Here is an 18,983-nt window from a genome sequence, read left to right on the forward strand (position 1 = left end):
CCAGGTCAGAATCCCTGCCCTGTGGACTTATTTCCTAGTGGGACAGAAGTCTTGTTAGGGTGCCTTAAAAAAAATGTACAATCAAAATAGTGGCTTCAAAGGAAATATACTGGGCCAGTTACATTCTAAGTGGAGAGGTCAGTTGGGAAGTTTATGGTGACTTGTTTTTGGCGATTCTGAAGGATATCCTTGATAACTTTTCTTGAAGGACACAGGACAATCACAGGGTTCATTATGAAGAAGTTTTAAGAAAACTGAACAACGCATTGGTGAGAAAAACACCAGAAACGTTACACAGAGGAATTGTTTTCCCTCCCCACAGTGCGCCTACTAGATCTCTGAGGACTGTCCTGGGAGAATTCCATGGGGAAACTGTACCCCATTCACCCTACAACCCTGAGCTGGCCTCAGATTTCTTTTTGTTCCCCAAACTCAAAGGGCCATTGAAAAGGGACACAATCTGAATCCCTCAAGAATGCCCAAACCCTGGTTTTGACATGGTGTAGATCTAAGAGCACAGAATTCTTCAGGGAAGGCTTAGAGAGATGGAAACACTACCCTAAGAAAGAAACAATCGCTTCACATCTTGATCTTTGTGTTTAATAAAGGTTTCTATGATTTTCTAGCAATCCTTTTTGACCTACTTTGTATATGTCCACAAAGCATATTGTAAGAGTAGTACCTGAAGCATTCTTAGTAATAAAGTTGTGTTATTACTAAGACCTGAAAGTTCATCTACAAATATATTTTTTATTGTGGTAAGAATATATATATAGCAAAGCATTTGCCATTTCAACAGTTTTTTACATGTGCAATTCAATAGCATTGGTTGCAGTCACCGTGTTGAACAAACACTTTGGGATATCGTCTATACCATGGAATGATGATGCTACAAGGGGGCTTCAGAAAGTTTGTGAGTATTTTCATTATTTTTAATTCCATTTTCCACGAACTTTCTGAAATCTCTTTGTGTAGATCTTATAAAAAGTTCAGTTTGATCAGCAAGGTCGGTAGATCAAGCTTACAAGCTGCTCCTCAGAAACCTATACAGGGTCACTATGGGTTGGAACTGATTTGACGGCACTTTAACAACATCAACAACAAACCTTCATAAACTCTAACTGGGGAAAATTAGCTTGGCAACTCTGCTTAAAGAACAAAGCAAGTTGTAGTGGAAAATGTATAGTAGACAGCATTTAACAACAAAACAAATGCTGTTTTAACAATAAGGTGTGTGTGTGCATAGAAAACTGTCAGGAAGGACACATGCCAAACATGTAACAGTGGCTCTTTCTGGAGAGAAAGACCAGGCTGGGGAGAACCCACACTTTGTAGTTGAGAAATGCCTGTGTTTGAATTTTTACCCCTAGTCCCAGTAAATAAACTTGTAATTTAATTTTAGTACAGGAGTAAAAGACAGGTGACTCTTGCTCATCAGGAAAGTCCAAGCTGAGTGGAAGCCTCACTATCTTCACCACCACCACCACCATCATCACTGTTGCCGCCGCCGCCACCACCACCACCACCACCACCATCACCAATATATGTACTTACTTTGTGCCAGGTGTTTTACTAAAATTTCATTTGATCCTCATCACAATGCTGGAAGCTTTCACATTGGACTCAGAGAGTCAACAATTGTTTCAAAGTCATGCATCAAGTAATTGGCAGTAGCAGGAGTTAGGCACGGGTCTTTCAGAGACCACCCATTGGGCCTATGGATGGCTTGAGGCAAATGTTTCTCTTTGTTAGGAAAACAAGCTGGGTGTTGGCTATGGAGCTTGTTGGTAGAAAAATAGTGGCATTGCCTTAGAGAAAGCCTAGTCACTCATTGGCCACATGGGGATTAGACCAGGAGATGACCACGAATAGTTCTCTAACCGCTACTCCTTCAAGTGAACTTGTATGCATGCCTACTACGTGCTGTGCTGTTATAAACACATAGCATCTCGTATTAATAGACTCTTCAAAACAACCCCATTTTATAGATGAAAATATTGAGACACAGAGTTCACAAAGAGAGTAGGGATATGTGTGGGCATGCACAGCTGGTTCTGTGTTCTGTTCTCAGTTACAGGAATGAGAAGGCAGGAAGATCAGGAACAAGTTTCTTGATAGCAATAAAGACTCAGTTGAAAACTTTGAGCCATATGGCAGTGGAGGTAAGTAGTTTCACCACTAAGTGAGAGGTTGGATATTCTAGAACCAAGGACATTACCTGGCACAGTGTGTGTCCTATGGGACAAGTAGGAGCTCAGCCCTTAATTAACATACAGAAGGCCAGATGCCTAGAACGGGCACTGGGCAGAAGCTATACTGATCCTTGGACTGCAGCGGGTGGACCGACATCTGGAAGTGAAAGCAGTGTCTACAGCCAGACAGTTCAATCAGGAATTGTCAGTCTGGGAATCTCAAACTAGACTTGATAGGACGGAGTGAAGCCTTTGGGTTTTCCCTTGGGCATTGGGGCAGAGCTGAATAAAGTGAATGGGGAGTGAGGATGCAGAAGCTGGACTAGTTCCCTTTCATCCTAAAGGAGTGCTGATTAGTGTACTGGTCACATTTGGGGTGCCTGGGAGATTTATATTTCTAGTCAACATTTTCATTAATAAGTTGGGTGACTTTATGGAAAGGTAACAATCAAAGCTCTTCTCAAAAACTGGGGAAAAACATATAAAACTCTCCAAGCCAAAATGGGACCAACAGGGATGAATGCAAAGTCATGCAGTTAGGTTCCAAATAATCCTTGCACAGGATGGTTTAAAAGCTTAGGCCGAACAGCACTTTAGCACTTTAGATGAAGACTTGATGCTCCACGGTTAGCTATAAGTGCCATGTGAATTTAAACTATAATATGATGCAGCTGCTAGAAAACCTGATGGCAAATTCGGCCTGCATTCCTAGAAGCAGGATGGTTAGGTCAGGGTGGTTAAGTCTGCTGCTCTGAGGACTGGTCAGAATTCATGGGGTATTGGGTCCCGCTGGAAAACCACACACAACAGCAAGTGAAACAGCAATCCAGGGGTTGGATCCAGCCTACAAAGAAAGAAACAAAGAAAAGAAATCTGAAAAAAAAAACAAAAACACCTGACCTGGAAAACATTTTAAAGGTCCAAGTAAAAACCCAGATTTACTGCTGCTTTTGAAAACTTCTGAAGATCTGGTACCATTCTTTCATGGCGAGCCTAGGTCAAATCTGAGCAATGGCAACTGTCTTTAGATCAAGCATTGCTCACCGGCTTGCCTCTGCTCATCACACCCTGTTGTGTCCCAATAGCCTTTTATCATTCAATTTGCAGAGAAAAACTCTATCAAAAGCTCTCTCTATGATTTCACTGTACTTTGGACTGCTCTATTCGTTTTTATTAGACTGGTGTCTGCAGGGGCTTGAATTTGTAGTCCCTGAATACTGTATGCATAGAGATGGAAGACCAGCAAGCACACAGGGAGGTCTTAAAGGGAAGGAGCAAATAGCTGTAGCTTAGAGAAATACAACCAGAAGTTTCCTTAGAAGTGAGGATGGCAAGAGTTGTGTTGTTTACTTTGGATCCCTCATCTGGAAAGATTAATTCCTAGAATGTGACCATCGCTGGTAAAGTAGAGGATCAGTGAAAACAAGGAAAACTCAGTGAGATGGATGGGGGAGGGCATTTCATTTAAAAGATACGAGAGTAAATCAAAAGTATTGCTAGTGGGGCTCCGGTTCATACCTGCACAGGGTTATTCCAAACAAAATGTATTTAGACATGTCTTTGGGATGAGTGGATGGCTGCAGACAAGCTCTCTCAGTAACGCACTGGTCTTAGTCTCAGTTGGGTACCTTTATAAAAAAGGACTGAGCCAAACAGTGGTTTCTGAGGGGATCTGGTGGGCCAGTTAGATTCAAGGCAGCTAAATTGAAGTCATCTCAGAAGGTTATGGTGACGATTTTGGGGATTCCAAAGGGCTAATCATGACAGATTTTCTTGAAGGACACAGGACAATCTTGGGGGTTTATTATGAAAATATTCTAAGAAAATAGCAAACTGCATTGGTGAGAAAAGGCCAACAAAGTTATGCCGAAGACTTTTTTTCCCTTTCATCAGGATAATTGCTGTCGTTTAGTGCCATCACATCGGTTTCAACTCATAGAGATTTTGTATCAGGTTTCTGAGAAACTGCTGGTGGGTTTGCACTGCTGATCCTACAGCATCACATTGGGAGTCTCGCAGGACAATACTTCCAGTGTAGCAAGAACTGTCTTAGGAGAATTTGTTGGGAAATCTAACCCCACCCACCTCACAGCTCTGGCCTTGGTCTTTCAGATGTTTTTTGTTTTTGTTTTTGTTTTTTGTTTTTTTTTTGGTTCCTAAACTCAAAGACCACAAAATTGGTTTGAACCATGAGATTGGTGATTCAAACTTACCAGCTGCACCTTGGAAACCCTACACAGGGTCATTAGACAACAGGTATTCCAAACTATGCTCCTTTTAAATGTTCTTTGAGTTTTGTTGTTGTTGTTAATTGCCATCAAGCGCTTCCGATTCATAGCGACCCTGTATAGGGTTTCCAAGGAGCAGTTGGTAGGTTGGAACCAATGACCTTCAGATTAGCAGTCCTGTGCTTATCCTAAGACACCACACCAGGACTCCACATTTGAGTCCCTGGAAGATGCCAAAACTGCTATTTTGATGTGGTACAAATTGAAGAGTGCAGAATTCTTTGGGGGGAATGATTGATGTTGTTGTTATGTGCCGTGGAGTCGGTTCCAACTCGAAGCAACCCTGTACAGGATTTCTGAGGCTTTACGGGAGCAGAAAGCCTTATCTTTCTCCCGTGGAACAGCTGGTAGTTTCAAACTGCTGACCTTGCAACTCACAGCCTGATTTGTAACCACTATGCTACCAGAGATGGAAATATTATCTTCAAAAGTGTATAGCTCTAGATGGAGGATATATCAAGAAACAGTAGCTTCACATTTTGATATTTGTTAAAATGAAAGGTTACTATGATTTTTTTGTAGCAATACTTTTTGACTTACCATTGTATGGTTGTCAGCAACGAAAAACAACAGCTTGGAGAAGAACTCTGATTATAGAAAAGGCTGTCGGAGGGCAGAGGGATTTCAGTAGCAAGGCAGATGACAAAAGTCATAGCAAAGCAGATATTAGCTTAACACAAGAATGGCTATTTGAGTAACCAAGCTTCCCAAATGGGAATGAGTTGTCTAAAGGAGTAGAGTGAGAAGAGTCAAGGTGGAGACTATCAGGAGTAGGTTATAGAGAACTAGGGAGGAGGCAGTGTATACAGCCAGAAATTCAGGCGCTGTCATTCATTCACTGAGCACTGCAAAAGTTACTTAACCTGAAGCCTCTAAAAATAAGCATAAAAATCAGACTTAACAAAATACTGTTCTATATACAACCCTAGAACAAAAATGTTCTGAGGCCATCTACATATATAGATAGATATATAGGTTGAGTGGGTATGGGAGGGAGAGTGGGGGTAGTCCCACAGATATATAAGGATTTGAAAGAAGATATTTGTACATGGGTATTTACCTTGGCTGCAAACACATCTATGAATGTGGTGGAGCATACAGGGCACAAAATGATGAAAACTTCTTAGATCTTATCAAGCATCTTAAGGCAGTGAGTTGTTGTACCTAGGGGCTAAGGACCATAGTCTCAGAAGACACCATGGTCAACTGGCACAACATAGATACAAACACAATGCTTTGCATCCTATTTTGTTGAGTAGTGACTGGGATCTTAAAGGCTCATGAGCGGCCAACGAAGGTGCAGCTCCTGGTCTAGCCATGTGCAGAAGAAAGATGAGTGATAAAAAATTTGAAGCTGCTTGGAATCAACTAGTCCAATAGACCAATGGAACATTTGAACACCTGTCACCATGACTCTGAGACCAGAAGAACTAGATGGTGCCCAGCTACCTCTACCAACTGCTCTGAAAGGGATCCCATTTGAAGGTCCTGATAGAATGGGAAAATACATGTAACAAAACTCAAAATATAAAAAAAGATTGGGCTTACTGGTCAGAAATAGGCTGAGGAATCCAAGACCATGGCCCTCAGCCATCCTTCAGGTCTGGAACAGAATTACCCGGATGGCCCAATTTTCAACCAAGCAGTAGATAGGAATATAGAGGGGACAACAACACTAGTAAAGTATGTTGTTGTTGTTGTCAAGTGCTGTTGAGTTGATTCTGACCCATACTGACCCTGTATAGCAAGGAGCAACTGGTGAACTTGAACCACTGACCTGGCAGTTCAAACAATTTTGCAGTCTGTCACATTAGCCCACAGCGCCACACCAGGAGTCCTCACCATGAAATGGTCTACCATTCAAGATCAAAAAGGCAATATTTGCCTAAGGACAAAGTTTAAAAGAGTTGGGAAGGAGGGCGAAATGGAAGTAAGAACCACACAGAAGAAGTGGACTCCTAGCCGCAGAATCCACAGTTCAAACCCACCAGCTGCTCCAAGGGAGAAAGAGGAGACTTTCTGCTCTGTAAAGATTTACAGCTGCAGAAACTCTATACAGGGTCGCTATGAGTCGGAATCAACATGATGGCAGTGAGTTTGGCTTTAGTTTGAGATTAGTAACAAGGAGTCCAGCTGGTCACTGGTTAAAATACCTGGATGTGAACCAAAATATTGGTGGTTTTAACCCATCACCTCGTTGAAACCCACCAGCCATCCCAGGGGAAAAAGATGCAACAGTCTGCTTCTGTAAAGATTTACAATCTTGGAAACCATATAGGGCAGTTGTGTTTTGACTTTTTCTATGAGCAGAATTGACTTGACAGGAGTGGTTTTTGTATTTTTTAAAGTGATTAATAAAAGACAAAAATTACAAGTAGGCATATCAGTATATATGCAAGCTAAACAGGTGCAGTATATAGGAATATACCCACAAGCATATATAGTTTGGCAGAGGATATTTCTACATAAGTATTTATATGTGCTACAAATAGATCCATGAATATAGTAAAGCTTACAAGGAGCTCTGAAAGCTTAGTGGTTATAAGTTGGGCTGCTAGCCTCAAGGTCAGCGGTTTGAAACTACCAGCTGTTCCGTGGGAGAAAGATGAGGCTTTCAGCTCCTGTAAAGATTTACAGCCTTGGAAACCCTATGCAGGATCTCTATGAGTTAGAACCGACTCCATGGCACACCACCACCACCACAGGGTACAAAGTTCTGGAAATCTCTTAGCCATAACCAAACACCAGGATACACTGAGGCACTGGGATTGGGAACTTCTGACCGTAGTCTCAGGGTACATCTAGGTTAATTGGCATGCATAGCATAACAGTCCACAAAGACAATTATCTGTTATTTTGGTGAGCAGCAACTGGGGTCTTAAAAGCTTATGAGAGGCCATCTAAGATACAACTACTGGTCTTTTCCTCTCTGAAACACAGAAGAGTGAAAAAAAAAAAAAATCTCAAGTAAGCAATAAGTCCAAAGGACTAACGGACCACACAAACCACGGCCTCCACTAGGCTGAGACCAGAAGAACTGAATGGTGCCCCGCTATCACTCCCAACAACTCAGAAACTAAAGGTCCAGGACAGAGTGGGAGGCAGTATGGAATAAAGTTCAAAATCACAAAAAAGACCAGGTTTACTGGTCTGAGAGAGAAAGGAGAAACCCCTGAGAATATGGTCTTTAGACACCTTCAAACCTGATCACCTTTCAGCCAGACAATAGATCGGCCTATAAAGTGAACAATAATGCCCATGAGGAAGGTAGTCCTCAAAACAGTCAACTATATGAGGCCAGAATGGCAGCATTTGCCCCAAAACAAAGCCCACAAGGCAGGAAGGGGCAGGACCCACAGAAATGGGGAAGCCAGGGAGGAAGTAGGAAGATAGCTGCCACATTGAAGGGATTACAACTAATGTCAAGAAGCAAAATGTATGTAAATTTTTGACTGGGAAACTAATTTGCTCTATAAACTTACACCCAAACCACAATAAAATGTTAAAAAAAAAAAAAGTTAGCTATTAGTATTTGCAACTGGGGGAAAGGTTGGAATAATGTGTCTTCTAAGAGCATTGCCAAGTCTAAGTTCTGTGATCTTTATGTCTCATTCATCTCCATTTCCTCCCTTCAAGAGTAGATGACAATAAAGAAAATGAGTGAATTTTCAATCTCATTCTCTTTTATTGCTTCTCTCCTACTCCCACCAAGACACTGCTAACTCATGAAATGGCCATAGGCTAACTGTGTGAACCACAGACTTTATTTTTAGCTCCTTCTATGACCTCTATTCTCATGCCAAACACCCTGGAAATCTGCTAGATTTGCAGAAGCATTGCTCCTTTGAAAGCGTTTGCTCATTTCCATTGTTTCAAATTGGGAGTTGATTGTCCCGAGACCTTTTATCAGTAGTGATGATATCAAGGGCTGAATCAAGTTCAAGATCAATCAGCTTCTTACAGAATGAACCTGGAAGAAGTAGACAGGCAAATATAAAATGCTGAACCATTAAATTGAGACATCATCCTTCAAGGATGGTATAGATGTGTGCTGGCTGTATGGGTCACTGCGCTTGTGACTTTATGGCTAAATTTGGTAAAGATGTGAAAACCCATGAAAGGAACATAGGTTTGTAACTTCTTCTAGCAAAAACTGGCTGAGGCACACACTGAGAAACACATGTCTATTCTACCTTCCTCCTTAGTCAAAAACCTTGTTTTGTTCAGGTATCAATGTGTCCAGTTAAAAACTACATTTCCCAAGGCTCCTTTGGCACAACTGATTCTGACTAATGAAGTGAAGGCATACTTCCTGTTAGATGAGAAAAGGAAGCTTGTTGTTGAACTTAACCTTCAGACTCTTTCTATTACTTCCAAACAAACAGAATCCTATCTGAATCACAGGTTAAGTAATTAATAGGTGTTGCAGTGAACTTTTGCTACATAACAAACTTCTCAAAACTTTAATCAACATCTTTTTATTAAAACAGCAACCATTTTATGATTTCTCATGAGTCCATGGGTTGACTAGGGCTCAGCTGGACGATTCTTCTGCTGGTCGCTCTTAGGGTCTCATGTGATTGTGGTCAGAAAGTCCAACATGGCTTTATCCACATGCCCGGCACCTTAACAGGGACAGTTGGAATACTGGGGCTTTTCTTTCTCTCCATATGGTCTCTTCAAGTGACTAACGTTTTAAAAATGTCAACTGGATCCCAAGAGTGAGCATTCCAAGAAGACAAATTCCAATGCACAAACACTTCTAAGCCTTTGCTTGCATTACACTTTCTAACAATCCATTGGTCAGGTCCAGAGTGAGTGTGGGAAAGGACTATATAAGCCTACCAAACTAATTGTCTGCCATCTCTGGGATCTTGTAGAAGTCAATGTTCTTTAGGTAAAGCATAGAACTGTGCAAACCCCCAAGTCCCTTATAAATAATAGGTTCCTTCTTTTCACTACGTCTTCCATGATTTCCCCGTCTCTCCCTTTTATACTCATCTCTCTTTCCTCTCCTTATAATGACTCCCACTCCAAAAAAGGCACACATACACAAACAACAACAACAACGACAAAAAACCCCGAAAGATACTATTTCAAGTTCCTATCGGAACATTCCAATAAACTAAGGATTTAAGAATCAGCATCTTAATGCTTTTGACTATAAAACTGTAAACTAAAGGCCTAAGAATAGGCTTTGAGTGAACCACAGTTTTTAAAGTAGTAATATTTGACATTAGAACCCAGATTTTTAGCTTCTTGAACATTTTAGAGAGCACGCAACCCTGGGCCTGCATGTTTCCATGGCAACAATGAACAGGAGCTGAGTTGAGCCTCCTTTTTTAGAGGAGGCAAAAGTCTCAATTTGTCATAGTCCCCACCACTCTGTATTGTCTTGTTCAAATCGGAACTCAAGGTTCTAATAGTTGTCTGACTTATCTGCCTCACTCATATCCGTTATCTTCTTGGTCCCTGAGTTTACAACTCCTCCTTTAAACTTACTATGATGTTTCTCCTGTTCACTTTTCTCCTTTCCCTCAACGTCCCTCCTCTCCATAAAATGTACTTAGTATTATCTTCTGCTCACTCATACCATTGTTGAGGCTCCATTTTTGAGGCTCATCTAAAGCCTTCCCCACTTTGAGGCCCACTCACTAAAAATCATGCCTTGTTCTTTGTTCACACAGTGCCTAAAATCCTAACCCTTGACTAAATAATAGTAAAAAGGTAGTGAATTCATCTGGATTCCACCATATTTCAGTCCCAGACCCTGGATTCTCTCTGTTCTTCATAATGGTTCAAGTCAAAGCAGGATCACAAACATGACTATTTCTGGATTACAGAAATATGGGCAAGACACAGGGGTAGACTCTTCATGCAAAGCAAAAATCTGTGATGTGAGGACTGATAGGCACATCTAACTCCTTTCAGAGACACATTTGGTTCAAATTTGATGAATCATTTGGAGCCATGGTTCTCAAAGCATGGCCCTAAGAGCAAAATCCCCTGATAACTGCAATGCCAAGTCTTGCTCCCCCACTCACCTCACCCTAATGGATCAGTAACTCTGGGGAGCAGTCCTCTAGCTGGCTCTCACAGAGGTTCTGAGAACCACTGGGTTAGAACCATTGGACACCATTAAGTCCTATGGTTCCAATTTGAATGAAGCAAAGTAAATGGGCCCTACCCCAAGGGGGCTGCTGGTTCTGCTGCCTTTATTCTGTGTGCTGTTGTTTTCCTCTTTCTTTTTTTTAAAACACCCAAACATTTTCAAAGCACTGAAAGCCTGCACACCAATGATTCCCAAATACTCAATATCAGCATCACCTGAGGAGCGATTCCCAGACAGGCACCCCAATCTGAATAGCAGGGCTGGGCGGGAGCCTGGAAATGTGCAGCTCTAACAAGTTTCCCCCCAGCAATGCTGCTGATCAGTCAGGTTTGAAAAGCATTTGTAGAAAATACTTGCTAATGGGTTCACCTCTTTCTACCTCCCACTAACTAAGCATAGGTTGGGGCACTTTGGCACTTGTGTTCCTAGAAGGTGTCTTTCAGAGTTCAGAGCCTATCGATTCTGCAGCTGGTTTTGGAAGGCTACTGAGTGGTGCTGGGGTACCTCTGGAATGGCACACTTGTCAGCACATGACCCCACTTCCACACACAAGCTGCAGCTCCCCCACCCAGATGCCACACAGCCAGGCTGTTTGGTCAGCCTGTCCTTTGGGGTTTTCTGTTATGGCATTTGACCCATAATATGCTTTCTGCCTGGCCACAGGGGATTATTTGCAGACCTTCTGGAGGGTTAATAAATAAATGATAGGCTGATTTCTGGCCACGGAAAACCATCTCAAGGTCAAGATGTCGCAGCACAGGGCTTTGCAGAGCTTGCTAAGATTAAAAAACCATCAGCTCCCACTAACCACATCCCCTCTTTTCTGAAACTTTGAAGCATTGCTGCTGCAAAAAGAAGCACAATTAAGGCTCGATAAAAATTTAATAGCGGGAATTATGCACTCTGCAACCGGCCTACAATTAGCCGTTGCTATGCTACGGGCAGAGCCTAATCATGATAATGAGGCAAACAAAGGGAGGGAATTAATCAGGGCTATAAGGTTAGTGCACAGCCGGCTCTATCTCAGAGCACTGATTTCTGAACCACAGCAGTTGGGCCCCTGGGAAATCTCCATCCCACGCAAGGTTAGATTAGCTGGTGTGAGTCTGTGTGTCACATCATTCCGGCCACTACCATCATGAGCACACGTTCATTTAAAAAAGAGATGGTGTCCTCACTTTTGTGTAGGAAACATACTGGGCTTGGCAAGAGAGTTGTTGAAATATAGTGAAATACAGACCTGTCCTCATTGTTAATGTTGAGTCGATTTCGGCTCATGGCAACCCCATGTGTGCAGAATGGAGCTACTCCATCGGGTTTTCAAGGTTGTGACCAAAAAGGTTTGAAATCAGCTGGTGGCTCCGAACCTTGTGGTTCACAGCCCAAGGAAGCAGATCAAGCCTACCTTCTAAGGTGCCTCTGGATGGGCTCGAACCACCAACCTTATGGCTAGTAGTGGAATATCTAGCCATCTGTACCATCCAGGGACTTTTTACCAGCAGTCTCAGCACCACCTGTTGTGGCTGTTGTGTGATGTCCAGTTGATCCTGACTCACGTGACCAAATGCAGAAACTTAGGTCCATTCCTGGACCTCCTAAATCACAATTTGGTTTTAACAAAATCCCCAGGTGATTTATGTACACATGGAAGCTGAGACAGCTTACTTTAGGAGATTTCAGACTGGAATAGTAAATTCTTGCTATGATTAATTCGGTTATGGACTAGTAGCTATTGTTCATGTCAGCCTCAGTCCCAGACATTCAGCATGGATGTTTATCTTGTTTTATCCTCACCAGATCTCTGTGAAGCTTCCCCCCATTGTGCAGGTGAAGCAACTGAGGCTCGGAGACCTAAAGTAACTTGCTCAAGGTTATTGAATCACTGTAGTAAGAGGAGGAAAAAGAATTGTAATTCTAGGTTTTCCTTATTTTAAAACCTGGGTTCTTAACCATTGGTCCAGAATACTTCTTATCATACATAGGTCTAGGGTGACTGAAGATAATCACAGTTTGAGTTGGTATCTGATACAGGCCATTGTTATTGTTAAGTACTGTCAAGTCAGTTCTGACTCATAGTGATGCTGTATACGGTTTCCAAGGAGTGGCTGGTGAGTTGGAACCACCAACCTTGCAGTTCAAACTTAACTTGCGGTCTAGTGCATTATCCCACAGTGCCATACCGGGACTATAGTTAAGGCCATAGTGAGTTAAAAATGGAGAATGTTTTTAAGAGATCAGAAAAGGTCAGCGGACCCTTACGGTTGGGGTGATCGGGCAAGGAGGAAGTAGAACTTGAGTTAGAATTTGAATGCTAAATAAGATCTAACCAATAACCAGCTGCCTTCCTATGGATCCTGATTTGTGGCACCTCATGTGGGTCTGAGTAGAGCTGTGCTCCACAGGGGTTTCAAAGGCTGATTGTTGCGAGGAGATTACCAGACTTTAGTCCAAGGGTAGAATTAAGCCTGCAATCTTTTGGTTAGCCACCAAACACCTTTGTACCACCCAGGGACTCCTATACAGGATTTATGTAAGTTTAAGTGTGGTGTTATGGAGAAAAGATTGAAGTTGTCAAGGAGTTCATTCTTCTTGGATCAACTATCAATGCTCATGGTAGCAGCAGTCAAGAAAACAAACGATTTATTGTCTTACGCAAATTTGCTGCACAAGACCTTTTTAAAGTGTTGATGAACAAAGATGTCAGCTTGAGGACTAAGGTGCACCTGATCCAAGCCATGGTATTTTCAATAACCTCATATGCATGTGAAAGCTGGACAGTGAATAAGGAAGATCATAGAAGAATTGATGCCTTAGAGTTGTGGTGTTGGAGGAGAATACTTAAAGTACCATGGACTGCCAAAAGAACAAACAGATCTGTGTTGGAAGAAGTACAGTCAGAGTGCTCCTTGGAGGTCAGGATGGCCAAACTTCGTCTCTCATACTTTGGACATGTAGTCAGGAGGGAACAGTCACTGGGGAAGGAGATCATGTTTGGTAAGGTGGAAAGTCAGAGAAGAAGAGGAAGACCCCCAGCAAGATGGATTGTCAAAGTGGCAGCATCAATGGACTCAAGTGTGGCAACAATTGTGGGCAGTGTTTCGTTCTATTGTGCATAGGGTCGCTATGAGTTGGTATCAATTCGATGGCAACAACAACAACAACAACAACAAGTGATGTGGTGCTGTAGGATAAATACTGGACTGCTTTTACAAGGTTATCAGTTCAAACTCACCAGCCGCTCCTCGGAAAACCCGTCACAGGGTGGCTGTGAATCAAAACCCACTGGATGGCACTCAAAAACAACAGCAACAAAATAGTGGGAAGGGCATTCCAGGTAGCAGGAGGCCAGGACTTCAAACCAGACTGTTCCAGTTCCATCCCCTGCTGATAAAGTACATTTATACCCCCTATACTGAATTGAGGTTGGCCCAGGATTGGGCAGTGTTTCTGCTGTGCATAGAGTCTCTATGAGTCGGTACTGGCTCAATGGCACCTAACAACAACAACAACAACATACTGAAATAAAATTGACATTTTAACTAAGTATACATAAGAATCACCTGGTGATCTTGTTAAAATGTAGCTTCTGATTCAGTATATCTGGGGATGTTTGTTGCCAAGTACCCTTGAGTCTGTTCAGACTCGTAGTGACCCTATATAGGATTTCTGAGAAGCAGCTGGTAGGTTTGAACTGCCAACCTTGTTGGTTCACAGTCCAGTGCTGATCCTACAGTGTCATATCTGGAGTCCTGGGGTATCTGGGGTAGAAATGGAAATTCACAGCAGGGGATCGAACCAGAAAGAAATGGTCAGAAGCCCTGTTTGAGACATGAAGTATGTCTGTGGGGTGAGCGAGAAGAGCGCTTGATTCTTGTGTGAGGTGGGACTGCACTATGGTGGACCTGGAATGTCAGGGTCAGGACTGTGAGCTCATTGGGAGGTAAGAAGGGTTCATAGAGGACATCAGAGCCTGGGGTTTGATGACAGTCAGAACTGGCTATAGTGAGATGCAAGGGAAAGGCCAGAAGGAAATATGAGAGCCCCAAACTACAGTGGAGCCCATGGGTTTGGAAAGGAAGAGACACTGTGGAAAGGAAGACAGGGCCTGGAATCTGATAGGAGTGTGGCCCAGAGCAATGGGATGTGTCAGAGCCTCCAAGTCCAGGCTCCAACCCTGGCCTTACTCTGAAGTCAGCAGGAGAGATGATTTGGGGCGGAAATGGTAGCTCAGCGTGACACAATTCATTTGACATGATTCACAGTCTGCCAACAGCCCATCCACATCAATATTCATTTAACAAATGTTCACTAAGAGGAAAGTCAAAATGAGCAAAGCACGGAAGCAAACAACACTGACAGCGAATACTGGCTGAGGTCCCTCTACCAGACCTGAGCTCAGAACTGAACAGACATTGTTCCTTGTGGTCCTCACTGTAGTCCTGAAGTCACTAGACACTGGGCTCCTGTTATAATCAATGGGAAATGTAACATACCAGAACCTGGGGTTTACTCCCCAAAGATTCGGAAGTAATCAGCTTCAAGCACTGTGTGACCCTAACAAGCACCCAGGCACACGCTATTATTATTCCAATTTTACAAAGAGAGACCTCAGGGAGGTTCATTTGCCTAAGGTTGCAAGTAAGAGGATCTCAACCCAGGTCTATCTGACTCCCAAGACGCGTACAGAACTGCTCTGTCTCTTTTTCCCAAATTGCTGTAGCGGCTTCAATAAAGAATGGGTACCAGAAGTGCTTGAATTTGAATCAAGTTCAAAGAAGTCTTTGTAAGGTTTTGAAAAGTGACGGGGCAAGGTTTGTTCTTAGAATGCCCGAATAAGAAGAAGCCTTCTGAGCTGCTCAGCCTTGAGGCTGCCTGGAGGATAGACCACTCAAGCATCCTTTCCCCAAAGACTTTACCTCTTCGAGGAAAACAACATTCAAGACTTTAAACAAGCAAGTATTTGGTGAAAACAATTTCACCAAAGAACAATACAAATCTGATCAGAGCATCAAAGTCTCCAAGAAAGATGGGTCTGTTCCTAGGAAAACAAATCAACCTAAGACTGAGAGGTTCAATGAAATGCAGTGAAAGCCAGCACCTGCCCAGTGCGCATGGCACCTTGAGCAGACACTGACGCAGACGCAGATGCAGACGCAGATGCAGACACAGACACAGGGGTCTCATGTATGTGCACACTGTTCCTGAGAGGAGTGAGGGTCCTGGTACAGGGCAGGAGGGTCTCAGTGGGCTCTCCAATGTTATCAGTGCCCTTCAGCCAAGACCACCAGGAACACACTTGGAGTTTAAAAAGTTGGACTTATGAGTTGTTGCTGAGAGGAACATGGGGAACTGCTTATAGGATTTATTGTTATTGTTGTAAGTGCCATCAAGTCAGTTCCAACTCACAGCAACCCTGTACAGGGTGGGTTTGAACTGCCAATCTTGTGGTTAGTAGTCCAATGTTTATCCTATGGCGCCACATATATATATAGGATTTGGGTTTTCTGTAATAGATTTGCCAGCTCCTCTTAGGTTTGCTCTAGAATGAATGTATGCAGAAAGCAAGGGCAATTCTAAGACTGGGTATCTCAGTAAAACTCATCTATAAGAATCCTGGTGTGGTGCTGTAGGATAACCACAAGGTCGGTGGTTCAAACCACCAGCTGCTCCTCGGAAACCCTATATAGAGTCACTGTGAGTGGGAACCAACTTGACAGCAGTTAACAACAACAACAACAACAACAAGACAGTGAGGAGCGAGTCCCTGGGTGGTACAAACCAAAAGTTGACAAGTTTGGATCCACTGGAAAGAAAGGCCTGGTAATGTATTTTCAAAAACTCAGCCACTGAGAAGCCTACGGAGCTCAGTTCTGCCCTGACACATGGGGTCTCCACAGGTCAGAGGGGACTCAGCTGGATTTCTCTAGGGAGGAGAGGCCAGAGTAAAGCTCCATCTGGACTCAGTAAAGAAGGACCAGCCGTATCTTGGCCTAGAAAGGGGCATTTGGTATTTTGTGGGTGGCACAATGACCTTGTTTTCGCCGGTGCTGATACACACTATGAAGTGGCCTTACTTCATCTCATTTATCTTGATCTCAGAGTCACCTTGTCTGGGGTTGGCATTCTGTGAAGTTGTTTATAGCCGCTCTGTGAATGGCTGTGGGTAACAGGCCAGATTCAGAACATCCAGTGACTTGCTCACCCTCCTTGAAAGGAGCCCTGGTGGTGCAGTGGCATTAAGCATTATGCTGCTAACCAAAAGGTCAGCTGTTCAAACCCACTAGTCTCTCCTCAGGACAAAGATGAGACAGTGTGTTTCCGTAAAGATTAGCAGCCTCAGAAACTCTGTGGGGGCAGTTCTGCTCTGTCCCTTAGGGTCACTGTGCGTCAGAATGAAGTCAACAGTAGTGGGCACCCTCCTTGCCGCTCCTTACCTCCAAACGTTATCACCACCAAACGTTACCACCAACAAAGAAAAGAGAAGACAGGGAAAGGGAGAAAGAAAGCAGCGTGGAAGGAAGTTTACAATTAAGAACTTGAAAAGAAGGGGGAAGACAAGCAAAGTGGGGAGGTGGGGCAGGGGAGAGCAAATCTTATGGATTCTGCTTCCCAGCTCCCAGCTGGGTCGGATGCCATCGAATCTGGGCAGCAGGGGAGGAGAGTGCCTGCCTGGGTCACCGGGACCAGGGGAAGAGCCATTCATTCATCACTTGATTACAGTGTGGCCCAGTTCTTCCGGGTCAGCTGTGACCTTGCTGCTGCCAGTCCCCCTCAGAGGGAGAACTCTTTCCAGCCATCTGTTTGGCATCCTGCTGTCCGTGATGTTGGCCTTGGTGCCACGGGAAGCTTGCTCATGGCAGGGGAGGAAGGGCAGTGACAGGATCCAGGACGCCAGGCTTGCAGATGGTGGGGGCAGCCACTTCCGGCAGCAGGTTGGCAGCTTGTTACCCAATATGTGGTGGCCCTTCTGGCCCCAGGGCAGCAGTTCAGCAGCCTCTCTGCTCCACTACTCCTATGTGGAGGAGAAGAGGGGACATGTGCCTGGGTCCTCTGAGTGCATCCGCCAGCCCCTGACATCTGAGAGACGTGTGTCTGTCTTCCACTCTGGGTCTGGCTCTGTGATGAGCCTTTTTCCTGTTGTCATCCCACAACTCTCTGGTCTTCAGTCATTAGTGTCTAATGCATCAAGTCTGTTCTTGAGATGATCTCTAATACCAGGTGGGATATGTTCAAGGTCATATTTTGGCTCTTGTGGACTCGTTTTAGTCTTCTTCTGCTTCAGCCTGAACTTGCATATGAGCAATTGATGGTCTGTTCCACAGTCTGCCCTTGGCCTTGTTTTGGCAGATGATATGGAGCTTTTCTACCATCTCTTTCCACAGATGTAGTCAATTTGATTCCTGTGTATTCCATCTGGTGAGGTCCATGTGTAGAGTCATGTTCCATGTTGTTTAAAAAAGGTATTTGCGGCACCTCATCAGGGTCCGAGCTATAGCCATCATGCTGGGAATAATGGAGCTATCCTCTGGAGAGGTGAAAGTGCAGGAGGTGAAAGTCAGATCTTGTGTCCTTAAAGCTGCAGCCCGCCACCATGCTCAGTGCATCAAGGCCAACAAGGAGTTCATGCTCTGCCTCTGGGAGGAGGAAGATGCAAAGTGGTGATTAGAGGGAGGCAAGCTTGTCAACAAGTGTGTTTTGGACTTCTTTAGGCAAGTAATGCATCACTGTGTGGAGTCTTTCACAGAATATTAGACCTGCATTGATTATTCCAGCCTACGGTTACGTCTTCACTGTCTCAAGAGCAGGCAAAGCTAGATGAGTGTGTTTTGGACAAATTGGGCTGGGTACACAGGAGAACTGTTGAAGGCCACCAAAGTGAAAACAGATGAACCTTGACCTGAGAATCCTTGTCACTCAAGACCAAGACCAGAACCCAACCCTGAGGTAGAAGGAGATTGGAAGCCTGCCAAACATGGCAGCTGCCTTTATTTCAGGACCTTGTGAAGAAGAGTTCATGGCCTGTGCTCAACCACATGCCCAGACAACAACTGAGAAAAACTCCAATGCGATTTGTGTTGTCTGATAGTGTGTTCTTACCGGGATCATGCACAGAAAAGTTAATTTATGTGACTTGGCAGTTATTCTATACTCTTTCCTGGCCACTAAAAATTATAAGGAAAAAAAAAAAAACCCAGATATTTTCAGTGAGAAGTCATTGGTCTTGAAAAATTTTATCATGAGATCTCCAGCATCATTTCTTTCACCAAGGCCATATTTTCCAACTACTGATTCTTCCTCTTTGTGTCCAACCTTTGCATTCCAATCACCAGTAATTATCAGTATGTTTTGGTTGCATGTTTGATCAACTACAGACTGAACACATTGGTAAAA

At 43.6% G+C, this 18,983-nt stretch overlaps 1 pseudogene; it reads left to right on the forward strand.

The window, feature by feature from the left end:
- Positions 1–18,092: 18,092 nt before the first annotated feature.
- On the forward strand, positions 18,093–18,596 carry LOC102817522 (annotated as a pseudogene).
- Positions 18,597–18,983: the final 387 nt, after the last annotated feature.

Source organism: Chrysochloris asiatica, unplaced genomic scaffold, assembly GCF_000296735.1.
Source record: "Chrysochloris asiatica unplaced genomic scaffold, ChrAsi1.0 scaffold00092, whole genome shotgun sequence".
Taxonomy (NCBI): Eukaryota; Metazoa; Chordata; class Mammalia; order Afrosoricida; family Chrysochloridae; genus Chrysochloris; species Chrysochloris asiatica.